Source organism: Phyllobates terribilis, unplaced genomic scaffold (genome assembly GCF_046119375.1).
Source record: "Phyllobates terribilis strain yellow unplaced genomic scaffold, ASM4611937v1 Scaffold_2__4_contigs__length_985480577, whole genome shotgun sequence".
Taxonomy (NCBI): Eukaryota; Metazoa; Chordata; class Amphibia; order Anura; family Dendrobatidae; genus Phyllobates; species Phyllobates terribilis.
Genome location: NW_027362762.1, coordinates 781107209 through 781124167, shown reverse-complemented (window position 1 = coordinate 781124167; position 16959 = coordinate 781107209). Strand labels below are relative to the sequence as shown.

Below are 16959 nucleotides of genomic sequence, written 5' to 3'. Positions count from 1 at the left end.
GCGGGCCGCAAGAACGCCAACGCCGATGCCCTGTCCAGGATGCCTCACCAGTCAGACACAGAAGAAGAAGTGGATGACCTGGAAGAGATTGAGCTACCTGCCTTTCACCGGAATGGGATGATCCACGAGCAACGAGCCTCCAGGAGGCAGCGTGGAAAGACGTTAAACCCCCTGCCTCACCACAGCTGGAAGGAGACCCAGGACAGTGACCCAGTTGTCAGTCGCATCAAGGAGCTGATAACCCAAGAAGGTGCCTCCCTGGAGAAGGAAGCGTCTCTCCAAGCAAAGCAGCTGTGGAACGAGAGAAGCCGGCTATTTATCTACCGTGAGAAGCTGTGCCGGAGGTACGTCAATCCGAAAACCCATGAGATGGTATGGCAGATAGTGGTCCCCAAGACAGACATCCAAATGGTGTTGGAGGCCTACCACGATCAGGCGGGGCACTTTGGCTGGAAAAAGCTAGAGACCCTGATGAAGTGTCGATTCTACTGGGTGGGAATGCGCAGTTCCATTGAGCGGTGGTGCCGAGACTGTGGACCCTGTGGCCTCAGAAGAAGAGACTACAGCAGCCAGAAGGCACCCCTGCAACCCATCAAGACAACTCGACCCCTGGAGATTGTGGCCCTGGACCATGTCAAACTGTCCCCCAGCAGGTCAGGGTACTCTTATGCTCTGACCATGGTGGATCACTATTCACGTTTCCTGGTGGTCGCCCCCGTCAAAGACCTGACGGCAGAGACAGCAGCAAAGACATTCCAAGCGTATTTCCGTAGACCCCATGGTTATCCTGAACAGGTGCTGACGGACCAAGGCCCAGCCTTTGAGGCTGAGTTGTTCAAGGAGTTCTGCCATCTATACGGGTGTAAGAAGATAAGAACTACACCATACCACCCACAAACCAACGGTTTCTGCGAAAAGATGAACAACATCATCATCGACCTGCTAAAGACCATACCACTTGAGGAGAGAAATCAGTGGGCAGACCTACTACCTGACCTAGTAGATCTGTGTAATCATATACCAGTAAGTTCCACCAATTGCACTCCGGCATATCTCATGCGGGCAAGGCCTGGAAAGCTGCCCATGGATCTGGAGCTTGGTGTTGTCGAGCCTGAAGCTGACATGACCACTAAAGACTGGGACACGACTAGACAAGAGCAGTACAGGAGGGCACAAGCCTGTGTCGAGGACAGTCTCACTCGGGTGAGAGAAAAGCAGGAGGCGCACTACAACAAAAACGCGGCTGCAGAACCCTTCACACCTGGTGAAACAGTATTGAAAAGGAAAATACGAAGTCACAAACTTGATGACCAGTGGGAGAGAGAACCCTACACTGTGTTACCGTCAAGGTTTGATAACAAGAAGACCTGCATAATCAGTCGAGATGGAGGAAGAACGTCTGCTACAGTGTCCAGGGACCACCTAAAGTTGTGTCCAGACTTACTGAAACCCCAAGAAGAAGTGCCTCTCACCAAACCGGAGGAGCCTAAAGAAGCAGTGATCCACACTGACTTAGAAGATTTCCCGGCAGATTTGCCTCAACTAAGAGGAACAGTAGTCATCCCTGTAATCACCTTCTACCCACAGCAAGAAGTGCTGTAGAAGAGCCTGCTCAAGCAGAATCCCCGGAAGAAGGATCCCCGGTTGGAACAGAGCAAGAAGGCCCAGCCAATGGTATGCTTGCTAGTCCAGTAGAGAGGTCAATACAGTTATGTAGCCCCTCCACACCTAGTACTGACACATTGGGAGGTAGTGCACCTACTAGTAAACCCCCTGTCAGATACACTCAGTAAAATAGTTAAACTTCTGAAAATGTAGATAGTTACCACTGGGGTATTAAATTGTATTATATTGCGTACTTTCTTATATGTATGTCTTTATTAATTTGTGCTTTGCCTTGCAAATAGACAATTCAAGTGACATGGACACCTTACCTTATTAATTCCTTTATTGTTTACCTAAGAACTTCGTGGCTGAGGACTATGTGCAGCCCAAAAACTGCTTTTTGTATATAATTGCATTCCTTGGAGTGCCTCCTTTAGGTGACCTCAGAAGGAAAACCTGTCTGGAGTGGCTCTATTGGAGGTCCAACTCGGGATCTTCATGCCCTGCAGCCACCCCAGGGCCTACGTTGAGGGTTTGGGACAGGTCCCTCAAATCACCAAGTACTCTACTCTGTGAGATGGACATCCTGTCTGGGAACCTCACCACAAGAGACTTGAACTCTGAGGACACTTTGTATTTGTTTATATTGTTATGTAACATTTAAGCTTGGTGCCTCCCATAAAGGGAAGATTGTTCATGTTTCCTATTGTTTTATAAAATGTACTTCAGCCCGGGAGTGCTGAGCTTTACTAGGGGGGAATGTGACTCCCAGCTGCGCTTGGTATCACAGATCTTGGAAGAGTGCATTGATGGATTCCGCCACAAGAGGCCCTCATACACATTCACACATCTCCACCTTCCACCTCAGACCACCAGAGGGAGCCCGTTAGGGATATAAATAGGGAAGGTGGAGCCAGGCAGTTGAGTCTGTTGAGAGAGGTCCTGCAGTAGAGAAGCCTGAGAGAGGTCAGTCTGCAGTGGAGCACAGTCCAGACTCAGTTGTAGCTCCGTTAGAGCTTTAGGTGTGCCGGCGCCATAAGATCGGTGAAGCGCGGCAAGCTGCCGTTAGTGTGTATAGCCTAGTGAGGGCCCGAGTAGGCCGAAGGCGAGTGGAGAGTTAGTACATAGGGGGCAGAGGAGCTTAATCAGCTCACCCCGAAGAATCTACCGGACACCGGGTCCAAGCTTACCGGGATCTCTATGACCCAGTAAGGCATAACCGGAATCCCTGGAGAACTACAGGTCCCAGGACCGCTAAAGTGCTGATACGTAACAGAGCCAGGAGACACATAGGCCCCACAAGCTGAGGAGCGTGTACTCCAAGAAACGGCCCTACCACATGGTCAACCAGCGCAGGACAGAGACAAAGTTAGGCCTAGCTCCAGGCAGGTCAGAAACTTACTATGCAGAGGCAAGAAACAGGAGGCCCTACACCCACTCATTGGGGAGGATCCTGATATGCACCCTTTACCCTACTGTGCTCCGGGACGTGCCTGAATTTCCAGCAGTAAAAGGTACTGAAGTGATTACTGTGTCCGTCCCCGTTCTTGCTCTGACCCGGCGGGGTCTTGCCTGTCCTGCATCCCCCTTTCCGTACACTGCCCTGAGGCCTAGCTCCACCTATGGGGAGCTATACCATCGAGCTGCCTTATCATCGGCCTCAGTGGACTGCGCAGCGCTGATTCTCACCAGAAGCCACAGGTGGCGTCACGAACTTTCATAAAATTAGGAAACCCATTATCCCAGTATACAATTCCCTTTTAAAGAGTGACCCCAGGGTACGGGTTCGGGAGCCGACCACCGCGACATCCCCAAGGCCAGGCAAAGGCCCGGGTACATTCCCCTGGGCTAGTCACTATACACTATATAGTATATACAGATCTTCTGTGTGCAATGTCACTGGTGATCCCTGTATTACCTGTACACTGACACTATATACAGACTCCTGAGCACAATGTCACTGGTGATCACTGTGTTACCTGTACACTTACACTATACACTGTATACTACAGAGATAAGCAAAAGGGTAACAATGTTTTGAACTTTTGACTTTCAGGCTCCTTATCTCACTACTGCTTTGAAAATGAGACTACCATCATTTTATAGACAATCATCTTGGCTATCTCATACATAAATTTGACTTGCAACTATTTAGCATATGATTAGTTATACAGCTTCTTGTCATGCCACTGCATTGTTACTGTTTTGCTCCCAAAAATCTAAATCAAATTTTTTATTATTTTGTTAGTATTTTGTAAATCCACCTTTGGCTTTCAACACTGCCTGAATCCTTCAGGGCATGCTCTCGATCAGATGCAAACATGTCTTGACCGACATCTGATCCCAGGTCTCTTTTACATGTTCCCAAAGTTGGCGTATACTGGTCGACTCACTCGGGTATGTATGCAGTTTTTCTTAAACTCTACCCACAAGTGTTAAATTGGGTTGAGGTATGGAAATTGTGGGGGCCAGTCCAGCACCTCTACTTCATTGTCATTGAACTATTTATTCTCCAATCTCGACGTATGCTTTTAGTCGTTGCCATGCTGGAACACTATGTCGTCCTTGTCATAACCATAGTGTAGCGCCGGCGTCCCTGCCCTCTGCTAGGCAGGGACGCTGTTCCCCTCACCTCTCTGCTCCGTGCCCGGCGTCCTCCTCCCGCTCTGCTGGCAGCGCGCGCTCCTTCCCGGCCACTGTGCTTAGGGCGCGCGCGCTCTCCCTCCCTCTTAAAGGGGCCGCGCGCGCCGTCCTAAGGAGTCCCCGGCTAATGGCCGGAGGACTTCACCATATATAAGGCACCTCCTCCAAAATGGAGGTGCCCGAGCAATCTTGTTGCACTGTTCACTACTCTGCTTCAGCCCTCAGGTCCCGTTGCAAGTTACCTGCCAGATACCTGCCAGATTCCTGCCAGCTTGCTGTCTTATTCCTGCCTGATATTCTGCTACCTGCCTGCTAGCCTGAGGTCCGACGGTCTGCCTTACAACTCCTGTCAGTCTGTCTAAGGACCAGCTTGCCCGCTCACCTGGGAGCGCACATCAGCTACCTGCCTGTTTGCCTGAGGTCCGACGGTCTGCCTTCCAACTCCTGTCAGTCTGTCTATGGACCAGCTTGCCCGCTCACCTGGGAGCGCACACCTGCTACCTGCCTGCTAGCCTACCTGGAGGCTCCGCCGTCACGTGCTGTGACCACCTGCCTGTCCAGTGACTCCTGTCCGCTCACCTGGGAGCGCTCATCTGCTGCCTGTCTGCTAGCCTACCTGGAGGCTCTGCCGTCACGTGCTGTGACCACCCGCCTGTCCAGAGACTTCTGCCCGCTCACCTGGGAGCGCTCATCTGCCGCCTGTCTGTGGGTCTTCCTGGAGGCTCCGCCGTCACATGCTGTGACCACCCGTTTATCCAGAGACTCTCGCCTGCTCACCTGGGAGCTCACATCTACCATCAGCCGCCACAGGTCGTACCAACCCTTTACCCAGAGACTGCCCCGGTCACTTGCCGTGACCATCTACCCTTTACCCAGAGACTGCCCCGATCACTTGCCGTGACCATCTGCCCGTTCATCCAGAGACTGCCCCGGTCACTTGCCGTGACTTCCTGCCCGTTCTTCCAGAGACTGTCCCGGTCACCTGCTGTGACTGCCTGCCTGGTCGCCACCCGCTCCCTTACAAGGACCGCCCCCTTGTATAGTAGCTCAGAGGTTCCGCCTCCCAGACCCGTTACAGTTTGCTCGGGCCATGGAACCCGGTGGCACCCAAGCTCCCTCGCTCTCGGACCTGTGTCATGAACTGTCCCGTCAGAGGTCCCAACAGGAGTCCATCCTGGGTCACCTGCGGAATGTCAATTCTCGCCTGGACACTCTGACTGCTCCGCCAGCAACCTCCGCCAGTGCCATGACTCGCAATCCGGCAGCTCCGCTGCCCACTAATACCATGGTATCCTACCCCGGACCCCGGCTTTCTGCACCTCCTCGCTTCGGAGGCGACTCCGCCCAGGCTCGGGGCTTCATAAATCAGTGCACCCTGCACTTTGAACTCCTGTCCCACCAGTTTAACTCCGACCGGGCCAAAATTGCCTTCATCATGTCCCATCCCACCGGGGAGGCCCTGGCCTGGCTAAATCCTCTATGGGAGAGAGGAGACCCCCTGGTGTCCGACTTGCCTGCCTTTCTCACGGCTTTCCGGAAAGTCTTCGACGAACCCGGACGGAGGACCTCATCCGCATCATCACTGCTACGCCTCCGTCAGGGAAGTCTCACCGTGGGCCAATATGCCATACGGTTCCGTACCCTTGCCTCGGAGCTGGCCTGGGATAACGACGCTCTGGTATCCGTCTTCTGGGAGGGTCTGTCCGGCCGTATTAAAGATGAACTTGCCGGTCGGGACATTCCTACCACTCTCGATGACCTAATAACTCTTGCCACCCGGATTGACCTACGGTTCCAGGAGTGTGCCAAAGAGGTCACCCGTGAGAGGAGGTTTCCACGTCTAGCTCCTACTTTTCAGAAACCCGTCACTTCCTCCGTATCTCCCCAGGTACACTCTCCTGAGCCTATGCAGGTCGACCAGACCAAGATGGTCAAAACCCGTCAGGACTTACGCCGTGCCGAGGGGAGCTGCTTCTACTGTGGCAGTAAGGAGCACCAGATCCGTGCCTGCCCGGAGAGGTCGGGAAACGCCTGTGTCTAGGTTCGCTCAGAGAGGTCGACCTAGACAAGAATAAATCCTCTCCATCTCTGCTGCTGTCAGTCTCAATCGTCTGCGGGGAGAACCGTTATTTCGAACTAGCCCAACTTGACTCTGGAGCAGCCGGGAATCTTATTTCACAGTCCCTGGTAGAGAAATACCGCATCCCCACCAAACCTCTGGCTGTACCCTTGTCTGTTGCTGCCGTGGATGGGGGTCTCTTACCACGCCCCATCCAACTCATCACCGAATCCATTACTCTGCAGGTGGGAATGCTGCATTCTGAGAGTATCTCCTTTCATGTCCTGCCTGGACTCTCTCACGCCCTCTTGCTAGGTCTACCTTGGCTCCAGAGACATGCACCCGTGCTTGACTGGCAGACCGGAGAAGTCCTTCGCTGGGGACAGGACTGCCATAAGACCTGTCTGGTTCCCGTCCATCCCGTCCGTCCTTCTCCTACCCCAGCTAATCTACCTGGACTTCCGATTCCTTATTGGTCTTATGCTGATGTCTTTAATAAAAAGGAGGCAGAGACACTACCCCCTCATAGACCATACGACTGCCCTATCGACCTGTTACCCGGTACTACTCCTCCCCGTGGGCGTATTTATCCATTATCCGCTGCTGAGACCCGGTCGATGTCCGAATATATTGAGGAGAATCTGGCCAGGGGATTCATCCGGAAATCTACCTCCCCGGCGGGAGCAGGCTTCTTTTTCGTCAAAAAGAAGGACGGCTCTCTCCGTCCCTGTATAGACTATAGAGGCCTTAACCAGATCACGGTGAAGAATAAGTACCCCCTTCCGCTCATTCCGGAGTTATTTGATCGTCTGAGGGGGGCTAGAATCTTCACCAAACTGGACCTCCGTGGGGCGTACAACCTGGTTCGTATCCGTCAGGGGGATGAATGGAAGACGGCATTCAACACCCGGGACGGCCACTATGAATATCTGGTAATGCCCTTTGGTCTCTGTAATGCTCCTGCCGTCTTTCAAGAGTTGGTCAATGACATCTTCCGGGACCTTCTCTACTCCTGCGTAGTGGTGTACCTGGACGACATCTTGGTCTTCTCTCCGGATCTCCAGACTCACCGGAGGGACGTTCGTCAGGTCCTGCTCAGGCTCAGGCAGAATCACCTCTTCGCTAAATATGAGAAGTGCCTCTTTGAGCAGACCTCGCTTCCGTTTTTGGGCTACATTATTTCTCAGACCGGCCTACGAATGGATCCAGAGAAACTGTCTGCCATCGAGAAATGGCCTCGACTGGAGGGGTTGAAGGCCATTCAGCGGTTCCTGGGCTTCGCCAACTACTACCGTCTCTTCATACCACACTTCTCTTCCCGGACTGCCCCAATTTCCGCGCTCACCCGTAAGGGTACTAATCCCAAAGAGTGGCCGCCCGAAGCAGAGGAGGCCTTTCTTTCCTTAAAACAGGCCTTCTCTTCCGCCCCGGTGCTGCATCGCCCGGACGGCAACAAGCAGTTCTTCCTGGAAGTTGACGCCTCCTCCTCTGGAGCCGGAGCGGTACTTACTCAAAAATCATCTTCCGGGAGGATGGTAACTTGCGGCTTCTTCTCTAAACTCTTCTCCTCCTCAGAGCGCAATTATTCCATAGGAGACCGAGAGTTATTGGCCATCAAACTGGCCTTGGAGGAGTGGCGTTATCTGCTCGAGCGGGCTCTTCACCCGGTAATAATTTACACTGACCACAAGAACTTGGCTTACCTCCAGCATGCCCAGAGACTTAACCCGCGCCAAGCCCGGTGGTCCTTGTTTTTTGCTCGCTTCGATTTTGTTCTTCATTTTCGCCCGGCTGACAAAAATGTCAAGGCGGACGCCTTGTCTCGATCCTTTCTGGTGTCTGATCTCGAGGAAGATCCGAAACACATCATCGATCCCGCCAGAGAAATGCAGGTGGCTCCCGTGAGTCTAAATCGTCTCCCTCCCGGAAAGACGTTCGTATCAGTACCTGATCGGGAGAAGATCCTTCACTGGGGTCACTCGTCTAAACTGGCTAGCCACGCCGGTCAGAAAAAGACCCTCCAGCTTATTACCCGGCACTACTGGCGGCCTACCCTGCACAAGGACGTAATAGACTTTGTTTCTGCCTGTGTGTCCTGCGCCCGCAACAAGGTTCCGAGACATCTGCCAGCCGGTCGCCTCCTTCCGCTTTCTGTACCTGCTGCCCCCTGGCAGCATATAGCAATGGACTTTATAACTGACCTCCCAGTCTCTGCCGGTTGTACGGTCATTTGGGTGGTCGCTGACCGCTTCTCCAAGATGGCTCATTTCGTTCCCCTGCCAGGCCTCCCGTCTGCACCCAAGCTAGCTAAAGACTTTATTCGTCACATCTTTCGTCTTCATGGCCTGCCCCTCCACATCGTGTCGGATCGTGGGGTACAGTTCACCTCACGCTTCTGGAGAGCCACTTGTAAACTGCTAGACGTCACCCTGGACTTCTCTTCCGCTTACCACCCACAGTCCAATGGTCAAGTGGAGCGGATCAATCAGAACCTGACCAGTTACCTCCGGCACTTCGTTAATGCCCATCATTCAGACTGGGTGGATCTCCTACCATGGGCCGAGTTCTCTTATAACAATCACGAGAGCGAATCCTCCTCCAAATCCCCGTTTTTTGTAGTCTTCGGTCAGCATCCTCGGATTCCTTTTCCTGTCTCCACCTCTGTGGACAACCCGGCTGCGGAATCTCTCGTTAGCAAATTTTCCTCCATTTGGCAGAGTACCCGATCCGCACTCCTTCAGTCGTCCGAGCGGATGAAGAAACACGCTGACAAAAAACGCCTGGATCCTCCACAATTTCGTCCTGGAGATAAAGTCTGGCTCTCATCTAAATATGTCCGACTCAAGATACCTTCTTACAAGTTAGGGCCTCGGTTCATCGGTCCTCTGGAGGTCATCAGTCAGATCAACCCGGTGGCCTATAAATTGAAACTCCCGGCCAACTTACGGATCCCTAACTCCTTCCATGTATCTCTCCTCAAACCTGTGGTACTTAACTCTTTTTCCAAGTCTACAGGTACGCCTCCGGCTCCGGTTTCTGCTGAGGACGAGTTTGAGGTAGAGAACATTCTTGCCACCAAAAGGGTAAGAGGAAAGACCTTTTTTCTAGTAGATTGGAAGGGGTTTGGTCCTGAGGAGAGAACGTGGGAGCCCCGGGAGAACATCCATGCCCCTCTTATCCTTGCTAAATTTCTGTCTGGCCTAAAAAAGGGGGGGCCTAAAGGGGGGGGTACTGTAGCGCCGGCGTCCCTGCCCTCTGCTAGGCAGGGACGCTGTTCCCCTCACCTCTCTGCTCCGTGCCCGGCGTCCTCCTCCCGCTCTGCTGGCAGCGCGCGCTCCTTCCCGGCTACTGTGCTTAGGGCGCTCGCGCGCGCTCTCCCTCCCTCTTAAAGGGGCCGCGCGCGCCGTCCTAAGGAGTTCCCGGCCAATGGCCGGAGGACTTCACCATAGATAAGGCACCTCCTCCAAAATGGAGGTGCCCGAGCAATGTTGTTGCACTGTTCACTACTCTGCTTCAGCCCTGAGGTCCCGTTGCCAGTTACCTGCCAGATACCTGCCAGATTCCTGCCAGCTTGCTGTCTTATTCCTGCCTGATATTCTGCTACCTGCCTGCTAGCCTGAGGTCCGACGGTCTGCCTTACAACTCCTGTCAGTCTGTCTAAGGACCAGCTTGCCCGCTCACCTGGGAGCGCACATCAGCTACCTGCCTGCTTGCCTGAGGTCCGACGGTCTGCCTTCCAACTCCTGTCAGTCTGTCTATGGACCAGCTTGCCCGCTCACCTGGGAGCGCACATCAGCTACCTGCCTGCTTGCCTGAGGTCCGACGGTCTGCCTTCCAACTCCTGTCAGTCTGTCTATGGACCAGCTTGCCCGCTCACCTGGGAGCGCACACCTGCTACCTGCCTGCTAGCCTACCTGGAGGCTCCGCCGTCACGTGCTGTGACCACCTGCCTGTCCAGTGACTCCTGCCCGCTCACCTGGGAGCGCTCATCTGCTGCCTGTCTGCTAGCCTACCTGGAGGCTCTGCCGTCACGTGCTGTGACCACCCGCCTGTCCAGAGACTTCTGCCCGCTCACCTGGGAGCGCTCATCTGCCGCCTGTCTGTGGGTCTTCCTGGAGGCTCCGCCGTCACATGCTGTGACCACCCGTTTATCCAGAGACTCTCGCCTGCTCACCTGGGAGCTCACATCTACCATCAGCCGCCACAGGTCGTACCAACCCTTTACCCAGAGACTGCCCCGGTCACTTGCCATGACCATCTACCCTTTACCCAGAGACTGCCCCGATCACTTGCCGTGACCATCTGCCCGTTCATCCAGAGACTGCCCCGGTCACTTGCCGTGACTTCCTGCCCGTTCTTCCAGAGACTGTCCCGGTCACCTGCTGTGACTGCCTGCCTGGTCGCCACCCGCTCCCTTACAAGGACCGCCCCCTTGTATAGTAGCTCAGAGGTTCCGCCTCCCAGACCCGTTACACATAGTACTCGATTTTACAAAGTAATTTGTCTTGTAGGATACTCACATATAGCTTAGCATTGAGACCACCATCGATCCAGGTCAAGTATCCAACACTTTTGGCTGTGAAACAACCCCATATCATCAGGTTTCCTCCAACGAACTTGACAGCTCCTTCAATTTCTTCATCCCTTAGCCCCATTTTCTCTTGTTTCTTCCAAACCCTTTTGCACTCATCAGAGCCTAGTCTATTGACTTTTGTCTCATCGCTCCAAACCACCCATTTCCAATCTTCTACTGTTCACTTTTTGTACTTTTTTGCTGACGATTCTTATGACAATATTGTAGTCGAGGCTTCTTCACTTTTTTTTGAGCCACTATTCAAGACTGCACCGTTGCACGGTGCTTGCATGGATGTCTGTGATCTCACTGTTAGAACCTTGCTGTTAGTTTTTTTTTCCTTTGCTGGTCACATGACCTTGTTGGCCTATTTAATCCTGCTCCGCCCTTCTGGCTTTGCTGGACTTCATTGTATATCTACTTTCTAGCTAGCCTGTGCTCTGTATCTAGCTCTGTTAGTTTGCTTGGTCTTCGGACCTCTATGTTCTATCTATTTTGTTTGTTCGTCTGTCTGCTACTATTTCTGTTAGGAGGTGTCCCATATTCCTCCCAGTCCTTAGTACTTGTAGGGATTCCCTCCCCACATCTATAGGTCTCCGTACAGACTAGATTAGGACTTTAGCAGGTCTGATCGCAGGATCAGGTTCCCTGTTACATCGTAGGGATTCAGCTGAGTCCTATAGTAGGGACAGATCTCCTCTCTTTCCTTAGCTTTGGTAGCAGAACATAACACTCACTATTACAAAGAATACGAGTCACCTCTAGTGCTGTGTTTGTCACACAAGAACTAATAGACCTTATGATGAGCCAACTTGTTGACTCCGATATTTTGCCTCGACGTCCACTTCTTGGCATTTGAATGGACGGACATATTCTTTCAACTTTCATGACACTCACATGATGCAGTTTGGCAATTTTCTTGACCGAGAAACAGCTATCGATGAGCTGGATGATGCTGTTTCTCTTTTATTGGGAAATCTTCTTCATGACTGCTCCTCAATTCAAACCAGTGACCTTTTCCTTGGGAATTAACCTAATAACACACTGAGCTATTAGGAAAAGTGAGAACAGGTTGTATTTTGTAGAACACAGGAAGAAAAATCTACATAACTAATCATATGTTAAATAGTTGTAAGTCAAATTTATGTATACAATAGCCAAGATAATTGTCTATAAAATTATGGTAGTCTCACGTTGAAATCAGTAGTGGATGGTGAGATATGGAGCCTGAAAGTCAGAAGTTCAAAACATTGTTACCCTTTTGCTCTTCACTGTATATACAGAGCTCTTGTGTATAATGTCACTGGTGGTAATAACAGTGTTGTTAGTATTGTGGCTTCAATTCATGATCAGTATTGCAGTATTTGGTAATGTGGTTATATGTAATTTGGTCATGGTGTGGCGGTATTTATTCCATGTATGTGGTTTTATTCTGTCATTATGTGGTGGTAATATGTGGTCTGTTCATGGTGTGACAGTATTTGTTCCTTGTATGTGCTATTATTCGGTCACTATGTGGTGGTAATATGTGATCTGGTCATGATGTGGCGGTATTTCTCCCTTGTATGTGGTATTATTGGTCTTGGTATAGTGGATTGTGTTGTATATGGCAGTCATTTGTTCTCTCTGATATTAATTAGGAGAAAATTCTTTATTTCGATTAGAAATTAAATACTTGAAACACAGCGGCAGAGATGCACTTACAGGGGTTCCCCAGTGAAAAAAATTAATCAACTCTCCACAGGATAAGTGATAATGTATTGATTGGTGGGCGGTCTGACTGCTGGGACCCGAGCCGCAGAATTTGGAGCTTTTATCCCCATTAAACTGGAGCTGCATGTGCGATTCGACCACTGATCCATTCATTCCCTCTGTGGCTGTGAGCGCTGCTCTTGTTTTGTTCTGGAAGCCGCCAAGAGAATGAATGAGGCTGCGGTAAGACGTCCCACCTGAGGCTGCATTTTAGCCCCTTTAAAGCCCAAGACTTATTAATACGTATCTGCGCCCTGGGCTTTAAGAGCCTGATACATATTAGTATGTCTTTGCGATCGCGCCCGCACACAGATCACCGCCGGGTGTCAGCTGATTGTCACAGCTGACACCCGGTACTATGTGCCGCACCGCTCCCGTCACATTAACCCCCGCAATGCTGCGATCAAAGTCGATCACAGCATTGCGGTGGCAAGGGGAGGTGATCGCAATACTCACCTCCTCTTCCAGCCTCCAGTGCTGTCTGCCGCGGCTTCCCGGATGTTGCCATGACAACCCGATGTTGTCATGACAACTTCCGGGTCACCAGACAGCAGTGAGATATTTTGGTCATGCGCAGTACATGACCAAACTATCTTCTCCCTGTGCAGCGCTGACAGCCTGCATAGCACAGGGATGGTGCTCCATTCCTGTGCTATGCAGGCGATCAGAATAAAAAAAGTGAAAATCCCATAGTGGGACAAAGTAAAAAAATGTCAGAAAAAAAAAATAATAATAATAATTAAAAAAAAAAAAATATATATATATATATATATATATAAAAAATAATAATAATAATCCACCAAAAATGAAAATATAATGTACCCATCAATAAATATTATTATGAAAAAAAATAAATAAATAAAAGTATACATATTTGGTATCGCCGCATCCGTAACGACCTGACTTATAAAATTGTCCCACTAGTTAACCCATTCAGTGAACACAGTAAAAAAAAAAACGAAGCAAAAAACAATGCTTTATCATCATACCGCCAAACAAAAAATGGAATAACACGCGATCAAAAATATGAATAAAAATAAAAATGGTACTGCTGAAAACATCATCTTGTCCCGCAAAAAACAAGCCGCCATACAGCTCCATCAGCCGAAAAATAAAAAAGTTATAGCTCTCAGAATAAAGCGATGCAAAAAAAATATTTTTTTCTATAAAATTGCTTTCATTATGTAAAAGCGCCAAAACACAGAAAAACGATATAAATGTGGTACCACTGTAAATGTACTGACCCGAAGAATAAAGCTACCTTATCAATTTTACCACACGCGGAACAAAATAAAAAAAATAAAAAAAAAACAATTCCTGAATTGTTGTTTTTTGTTTATTCTGCCTCCCAAAAATTGGAATAGAAAGCGATCAAAAAATGTCACGTGCCTGAAAATGGCACCAATAAAAACATCAAGTCCCGCAAAAAAACAAGCTGTCACATGACTCTGTCGGCCAAAATATGGAAAAATTATAGCTCTCAAAATATGGCGATGCAAAAACTAGATTTTACAAAAAAATTTGTCTTTTAGTGTGTGACAGCTGTCAATCATAAAAACCCTATATGATTCTGGTATCGCTGTAATCGCACCGACCCGAAGAATAAAGCGGTCTAATCACTTATACCGCACGAGGAACGGGGTAAAAAATAAAATCTCGGGTTAGGGTTAGGGCTGTGCTAGGGTTAGGGTTGGGGTTGGGGTTAGGGTTGTGCTAGGGTTAGGGTTGTGGTTAGGGTTGGGCTAGGGTTGGGCTAGGGTTAGCTTTGGGCTAGGGTTAGAGTTGGGCTAGGGTTAGGGTTGGGATTTTTTTCAAAAGTAAAAAAAAAAAAAAGATGACGATATGGCAACTAGTGTTAAGCGCAAGTGCTCGCTAGTTGAGTTTGCATCGGGTGCTCGGGTATGCATTGAGTATCGCGGGTGATCGAGTCTCCACCCCATATGCTTCACAGGCAAAAAAACTCACATTGATTGCCTGCCATGCACGATCGATCCCTGCATGTTTTTTTTTGGGTGTCTAATAACCGTGAAACATGCGGGCGGGGACTCGAGCATGTCACTCGAGCACCCGTGATACATGGTGCATACCTGAGTACCTGATGCAAACTCAAGTAGTGAGCACTTGCGCTCAAGACTAATGACAACTTATTCAGTATGATGACCTAATGTTATCAAATTCTGTGTCGTACCTCTGGGTTCAAAATGTTCACTATACCCCTTGATAAAATCCTCGAGGGGTGTAGTTTCCAAAATGAGGTCACTTCTGGGGGGTTTCCACTATTTAGGCACATCAGGGGCTCTCCAAACACGACATGGCGTCCGCTCTCGATTCCAGCCAATTTTGCGTTCAAAGAGTCACACAGTGCTCCTTCCCTTCTGAACTCTGCCGTGCGCCCAAACACTGTATTTTCCCCACATATGGGGTATTGGGGTACTCAGGAGAAATTGCAGAAACGTTTTTGGGGTCCATTTTCTCATCTTACCCTTGTGAAAATAAAAAAATTGGGACTAAAACATAATTTTTATGGAAAAATTTTAAATTTTTTATTTTCACGATTCCATGTTATAAACTTCTGTAAAGGACTTGGGGGTTCAGGGTGCTCACCACACATCTAAATAAGTTCCCTGAGTGGTCTAGTTTCCAAAATGGTGTCATTTGTGGGGGGTTTCCACTGTTTAGGCACATCAGGGGCACATCCGCTAATTATTCAAGCAAATTTTACATTCAAAAAGTCAAATGGTGCTCCTTCCCTTCCGAACCCTGACATATGCCCAAGCAGTGGTTTTCTACCACATATGGGGTATCTGCTTACTCAGGAGAAATTACACAACAAATTGCATGGTGCAATTTCTCCTGTTACCCTTATGAAAATGCAAAATTTAAGGCTGAAAAACATTTTTGTGAGAAAAATGTGAAAATTTTATTTTTACGGCTCAATGTTATAAATTTCTGTGAAGCACCTAGGGGTTCAAGGTGCTCACCACACATCTAGATAAGTTCCCTGAGGGGACTAGTTTCCAAAATGGTGTCACTGGTGGGTGGTTTTCACTGTTTAGGCACATCAGGGGCTCTCGAAACGCAACATGGCGTCCACTAATTATTCAAGCAAATTTTACAATCAAAAAGTCAATTGCCGCTCCTTCCCTTCCGAACCCTGCCGTGCGCCCAAGAAGTGGTTTTCCTCCACATATGGGGTATCTGCTTACTCAGGAGAAATTGCACAACAATCTGCATGGTGCAATTTCTCCTGTTACCCTTATGAAAATGCAAAAGTGGGGGCTGAAAAACATTTTTGTGGGAAAAATGTGAAAATTTTATTTTTACGGCTTAATGTTATAAACTTCTGTGAACCACCTGGGGGTTCAAGGTGCTCACCACCCATCTAGATAAGTTCCCTGAGGGGTCTAGTTTCCAAAATGGTGTCACTTGTGGGTGGTTTCCACTGTTTAGGCACATCAGGGGCTCTTCAAACGCAACATGGCATCCGCTAATTATTCAAGCAAATTTTACAATCAAAAAGTCAAATGGCGCTCCTTCCCTCCGAACCCTGCTGTGCGCCCAAGCAGTGGTTTTCCCCCACATATGGAGTATCTGCTTACTCAGGAGAAATTGCACAACAAATTTTGGGGTCCAAAATTTTTTCCTGTTACCCCTGCGAAAATAAAAAAAATTGGGTCTAAAGTAACATTTTTGTGAAAAAAGTTAAATGTTCATTTTTTTCTTCCACATTCCAAAAATTCCTGTGAAGCACCTGAAGGGTTAATAAAGTTCTTGAATGTGGTTTTGAGCACTATGAGGGGTGCAGTTTTTAGAATGGTGTCACTTTTGGGTATTTTCTGTTATAAAGACCCCTCAAAGTGACTTCAAATGTGATGTGGTCCCTAAAAAAATGGTTTTGTAAATTTTGTTGGAAAAATGAAAAATCGCTGGTCAAATTTTAACCCTTATAGCTCCCTAATAAAAAAAAAAATTTGGTTCCAAAATTGTGCTGATGTAAAGTAGACATGTGGGAAATGTTATTTATTAACTATTTTGTGTGATATATCTCTCTGATTTAAGGGCATAAAAATTAAAATTTTGAAAATTGCTAAATTTTCGCCAAATTTCCGTTTTTTTCACAAATAAACGCAAGTGATATCGAAGAAATTTTACCACAATCATGAAGTACAATATGTCACGAAAAACAGTGTCAGAATCAAGGGGATCCGTTGAAGCGTTCCAGAGTAATTACCTCATAAAGTGACAGTGGTCAGAATTGGAAAAATTAGCCTGGTCATTAACGTGCAAACCACCTTGGGTTGTAAAGGGGTTAAAATGGGGATAAGTT

General features: G+C 48.9%; 1 protein-coding gene across 2 annotated transcripts in view; it reads right to left on the bottom strand.

The window, feature by feature from the left end:
* The window catches only part of P2RY8 (P2Y receptor family member 8), a 105565-nt gene that overhangs the window by 47621 nt on the left and 40985 nt on the right, over window positions 1–16959 (bottom strand). The gene's annotated exons all lie outside the window — the stretch shown is intronic.